A 6,410-nucleotide genomic window follows, 5' to 3' on the forward strand; every position below is an offset into this window, starting at 1 on the left:
TCTTTGATGTATTAGAATCATTCCTGTCGTTCTCCAGTATGTTTGCATACATCATGTTGATTTAAAGGCAGTCAATCAATGAAGAAATCAGTCCCCAATCTGCGCTTTTAAAGTTGCTAAAGATGCTACTAAAGAGTGACATTTTGCTGATTAGCGAAATGTCTCTCTTTAGTAGCATCTAGTTTACCTTGCACGGCACCTGGAGTTTTACGATATCACAAGATCATGGGAGAATCGCGGAATCAAATCAATCCATCTTGTCAGGTTAAAGTAATGTGTTTTTTTGTCTGAATAGCAGTGACCGAACCAATCTGTGTCCAGTGAGGAGCTGCTGGCTGCTACGGGCGTGGTTTAGGTGTGTGTGTGAGACGCCTTCATGTGTTCGTCAAAACAACAATGACGTAATAGACAGATGGTTAATCCAATCACCTGGCCAGGTATTTATGAAAGTGCCTGCCCTTTTCCAAACTGTTTTGCAATAGGCCTTTTTAACAGACTTGCCATAGTAGGAAAAGTACAAGTGTTACTAATAACAGTAATAATGGCTCTGTTCTTTTTTTCTTTTTCGTTTCCCAGTAAGTTATGGCAGTATGACAGTGAGCCAGCATGTACAATAGCAGGATCCTAAAACTGAAGCAGCTAAATGGAGTTAAGTCATTATTCATTTTTGTGATTTACACCTGTGTTTTTCCTTCAGTGACATTTTAAAATGTCTGTTCTGATGAGTACAACTACTGACAGACAGAAAAAGAACAAAATCATGTTTACTGTTGGTTAGAATTTGTTAGTATGAATGTCAATCTTGTTATGAAGACATTTAAAGACATACATCCACTGTTTACCTACTGGACACAGAAATAATTACTTTCATGTGTGTAGTATGGCTTGCCTTGAGGTAAGATACAACACACACACACACACACACACACACACACACACACACACACACACACACACACACTTAAGTGGCATTACAGAGCTCTGTTTTTTTTTAGTGTCCATAATGCTGATGCTGCTGAGGCAAAAATCTTGATCTCTCACTTCAAAGGCAGAAAACAAAAAATGGAGGCAAGTGCACCCATGTGATACACCGGCCAGTCAACATCAAGGATCTTAATTAGCACACCAAAAGACACACACGGCAAGCAGGCTGCATATTGCCCTCATACCCTGTGAAGAAAAAATAAATTTGTAATGAAAAGCCTTGTATGTTGAGAGGTCGATAAATAATTGAATTGTAAGGAGGAACCCAGTGGCAAACAGGATGGAGAAGATGAGTGTGTGTCTGAGTGGGTTACTGAAAGTGTCACTCTGTGTTTGCATCCGCATTTGTGTCATTCATATCTGAGAATGCACATGTCCTGATGTCAGAGCTTTTCTTCATCCTCACTTTCAAATATTTAGTATGTGGATGCTAGACGTAGTTGCAAACTGTGTTCCTCATGGAGAAGCAGTGCAGCAGCTGGCTGGGACTGTGGCCAACTAAATCCTCCACTGTCATCTGGCTGTATGTAACAGACACTGTACATATATGCTGGAATTTACTTGAAGTGGTCCATTAGAGGGTCTTTCTTACAAATCAGAGAGCCAAGACAACAACCCTCCTGCTGGAGGATAACAACCCTGCAACCTGAACGTTGTTCTTATTGTATTATTGGCTTTAAACATTTCCATAAAGCATCAGGAAATTACTTATTAATCATTAATAAAGCCATCAATTACAACTTACAAACCCTTTAGAAAGGGAGAGTTGTTAGAAAGTTGAAGTCAGTCTCTGAGTTTTTTCTGCTTCCACTATAATACAATGAAGATTCATGGAATTCTGTTAGTGGCGCTCACAGCTTTGAAAAAAGGCCTTTAAAATATTCAGCAGCAACTTTTCTCCGGACAGTCCCCTGACTTCACTGTGAAAAGTTTTCAGTGGAACTACTTTCTACTGATGCAATAGTCACCATAAAACCTTTTTCTTTTTACTGTAAATATACATTTCCAATGCTGTGACCAGCAGAAATCTAAAAAGCTGGGAACATATCAGAACATATAAATCCTAATTTAATTAGCAGATAGTGTTGTAGTCAAGACCACCTAAACCGAGACGAAGTTAAGAGCCAGACCAGTACGAGTCCCACACTGCATGACACACTTACAATAAAATGTGGAACATGTACTGTAAACCATAGGCACTCCTCAAATTGATCTGAAAGATCCACATTCTGAAAAAAAAACCTCACAGAAAACAAATGGTGGTGACAGCCATCAACAGTAACAATAATTTCAAATAAGTTATTGTAATAATTAATAAATCAGACAATGCACAGGCAATTTAGTGATATCCCCGCAGTGACCGGTCTTGAAATAAAATCCAGAGTCCTCTTTGTATGAGATTGAAACAAGACCGAGTAAAAATGCGGTCCCATTTTGAGACCAAGACCGATCTTGAGTACTACAACACTGGTAGCAGATATTCTATATGACTTTGCAGTACAACTGATAACCTTGTGATGTGCTGTAATTGTTGTTCATACATCTCAGTGGGGATACAAGTGAACTTAAGCTTTTAAAGGGGCGCTATGCAGTTTCGCTTTTTGCTCGCAGGTTTCTCTATAGAGCTCCCCCTACAGCCTCGGAATAGACATTTGGCAGCTCCTACGTTTACTTGTGTCTGAGTCCTCGCTCGGTCAGTCTGCCGTTTCCTCTTTCTCTGTTCCTCCGACAATGCTTTCTGCTTCTTTTTTTCCGGCTTAGCCATTACGATAGTGTGAAAAAGCTGGTTCCTGAATGGGCGTATGTGTGCAGTGCCGTAAAGCAATTTGTTACATCGCGAGACCTGATATCACGTGATATCACGGCTCGCCGTGAGGCCAGCGGCTCGCCGTCCAAAAGTTGCAACGGTGGTTTTTCCTCTCACAGGCGCTAGGGGGAAGCGAGACGACCACCATTCAACTCGAAAAAAAGTCATATAACCATTCCAATGACTCCAAAGCTGTTCAGTTAAGGTAAATTAAGCTAAAAAAAACTGCATAGTTCCCCTTTAAATCCAGTATGCCTCTGCTGCTGCTTACTGATTCAAAGATAACCACAGATTTTGCTGAACTGCTTCTGCAGGAAGACACACTCCAGTGTGTGTAAATGCTGCATGACCTTCTCTCTTGTCTCAGCGGGATCATGCTGTGCAAATGGAAGGCAGGTTGATTAAGTTGACCTCCGTGTCAGTGGAAGGGAAACGTCTATGTATCCTCCTTCACATGTGATGGATCCATTGGAGAAATGAAGGCCCGGTTGGAGACGAGAACAGCAAGTACATGAGCCAGTACTATATCCAATTTATCCAACTCATGCACACATGCACATATTAAACCTCATTGATCTGGGGATTGAGATGGAGAAGGACACACACACATGAATTTCATAGGAGCTTCTATGACAGTGTTTATGTCACTATAACTTTATTTTATGATTGTGTATGAACGCAGCAACTGTATTTACTGAAGGGCTCTGGCTGCAACCTTAATTGTACACATTAAACTTTACTCTTATGTGTAATCAATTAATAATATATTTTAAGCCATGCTAGTGGCATGGCTCTAGGAATATCAATGAGACTGTGGGTCCATCAACCTCCTTGGTCCAGACTGAAATATACTGTATTTCCACAATACTATATGGATTTCCCTTACATTTTGTACAGACATTTGTGGGAAGAATTGTATTCATGAGAGTTTCTTTGATCCCAACATGTGTTGATCCTGATCTGCAATCCACACCTGTTTTGGCACAGCTAACCGTAAGTTTGCACAATAGTTGGAATCTTACCACAGAAAGTCTTACTATACAGCAGGAAGCATATAGGCAGGACAATACATACATATAGCCCCTCACACAGTAATAACTTAAACTGACTCATTTACAAACTACAGTGAAGCAAGCAGCGCATACATACTATACTGACTATCAAACGGCCCACTAACAATAACAATCTTTCTGTTGAAAAAATATTTCTGACACATTCTTCGTCATTGTCTATCTCACAAATGCTGAAATGTCACAATTGCTAGAAAAAGGAGCTGCCAATTTCCATTCAAATCTAACTATTCGCCAGAGAAAACTTAACACTGACACAAAAGCACATTGATATATTCTTCTCCAGTATTCCCTTGTTGAAAACCCAGTGTAGCTGAGGTGTCAGTAACCTTTGGTTGTTACCGTGCCACTGGTGACCATTTCCCCCTTAATCTGCGGCATTCGAGGATTTTTAGACGGCTTTTAATCCCTCCTCAGTACCACATAATAGTAATATAACCTCATCAAGATAAGTGGTCAAGGGCACATTTGAAAGGACATCTCAGAAAGAAGCATATGCCCTATGTATTAGTATGCTAGTCAGAGCAAAGAGCCGAAAGAGCCCCTCTCACAAACGTGTTGATAAAAAAAAAAAAAACAGCAAGATGATCAATCATGTTTAAATTGAAACACCACTGATAATGATTCAATAATCACATTATGTTATATATGATGTGGAAAATCCCTTGATATATGGCCATATTGTCCCAAAACCTAATTTCACTGTTTGAAAAACAGCCATTTCCTGGAGGAGCATGTGCAGCACGGGTTGACTGATGCCTCCATGCACAGCAGGATAGGTGATTAGAGAGTAATTTATGGCCAGTAGTTACAATCTCCTACAGGTAAATTTATCGCTGACATATAATGACGGCACACTCAGCTGAGCCCACAGTAAATCCAAGACATGGTCCTCCTCTGTCCTTGAGAATTCTGCTCAGTCTCCAAAGGCAGGTTTACCTTAATCCATCTAAAGATGCTGGGTTCAATAACTGGACAGTCCTGCATTGACTGATCCTAATCTACTGTAATGTTTAAAGTCTGGCCTGTAATGGACCATACCCATGTTTTATCATTATTATTATTACTGCTGAATTTCGATTGCATGTGGTTCCCAAAATGGGTGTTAACACCCACAAGGGGTCGTAAAATAACTGAGAAAACACATGATTACAGAGTAGAAAAGTTTGCCACAAATATTTTTTATATATGTTTAAGGATTTTCTGTTCGCCGTTTCCATGTGAATTACTGGATCATTTCACTCTTTGATTGAATTGGTTCACAGCTGGCAGACATCCAGCGTTGAGGGCTCACACACAGACATTGCTTTGTTGAAAGGGAGTAACAAGCCAAAAAGATTGGGAACCACTGGTCTAGTTTCCAATAGTTTAAATTGCATTATGAAAGCAATCTTTGGAGATTTAAAGATCGGTAATCCATCATTTTAAGTAATTCCATTGTTATAAAATCAGCTTGATTTGAAAAGCCTGCACTGCATTACATTATAACTAAATGTAACTCGGAAAGTAAAATACTAATTATGCAAAAATAAATGCATACTTGATGGTAAGTTTGACTGATTAAACGGCTCATCATGCGAGTTTCAAGAGTCTAGAGGTCGACCGATTAATCGACCGATTTTTGGCATTTTTTTACATAATCGGCATCGGCCAATATCCCAGTATATCAAGCCGATTAATAGGCAGGCGCATCTGCGGGCAGCCTAGTGTTAAAAACATGAATAGGCGACATTTTTTACAGCGCACTCAGACCACCTGCCTCCAGCCCCTCCCCTCGTGAATTATTGCGCTGTGTGTCTCGCACAGTCACTTAAGGCTCCGACGCTACCGTTAGTAGTAGCTAGCATATTGCTGGTGTTCTTGCCTTGGGATTAACTGTACTAATAAAACCGTACAAAACACCGCGGCCACACCGCTGTGGAAACTCCCCGAATGTCATTTATCAAAGCCTGGTTGTTACCCCTGTGCGTGGCAGTCTCATCCACTCCTATAACGGAGCTAACTGGAGCTAACCGCTAACGGAGCTAATCGTTGCTAACCGAGCCTTCAGTTCTCCGTGCCTGTATCTCTTAACTGCATCTATGGACTCGAGCATGAATAAAACCCTTAATTTTATTAAATTGGCTGGACGAGTTTTAAATTACAACTCAGAGTTTTGATCCTAATGAGTGCAACAGGACATGTAACAGTAGGATCCCCAAAACATAGATACAACACTTCAACAAATGAACAATGATCGAACAAACAAGGTGAACAAGAATTTACTTTAGTCTAGTCTGATTTGATTCAACAGGAGTTAGGAGGAAATAGTGTTGAGATTAATAATATGTCACTTTCTGTGAAGATGTGCAGATTTGTATTCTCAGAATTTAATAAATGCTGCTAAGTGCACTAAACTTTATTTTTTCATTTACAAGTTTATTTGACAAAGTTTATTTTCTTCTTACCTGTTTCGTTTATTTAATATATTTTTCATATATTATTTATAAAATATACAGTATGTTTTTAAATTATACATTTTTAATTGAAGTATACAAGTGTAGATTGGT

The sequence above is a fragment of the Perca flavescens genome, chromosome 14, assembly GCF_004354835.1.
Source record: "Perca flavescens isolate YP-PL-M2 chromosome 14, PFLA_1.0, whole genome shotgun sequence".
Taxonomy (NCBI): domain Eukaryota; kingdom Metazoa; phylum Chordata; class Actinopteri; order Perciformes; family Percidae; genus Perca; species Perca flavescens.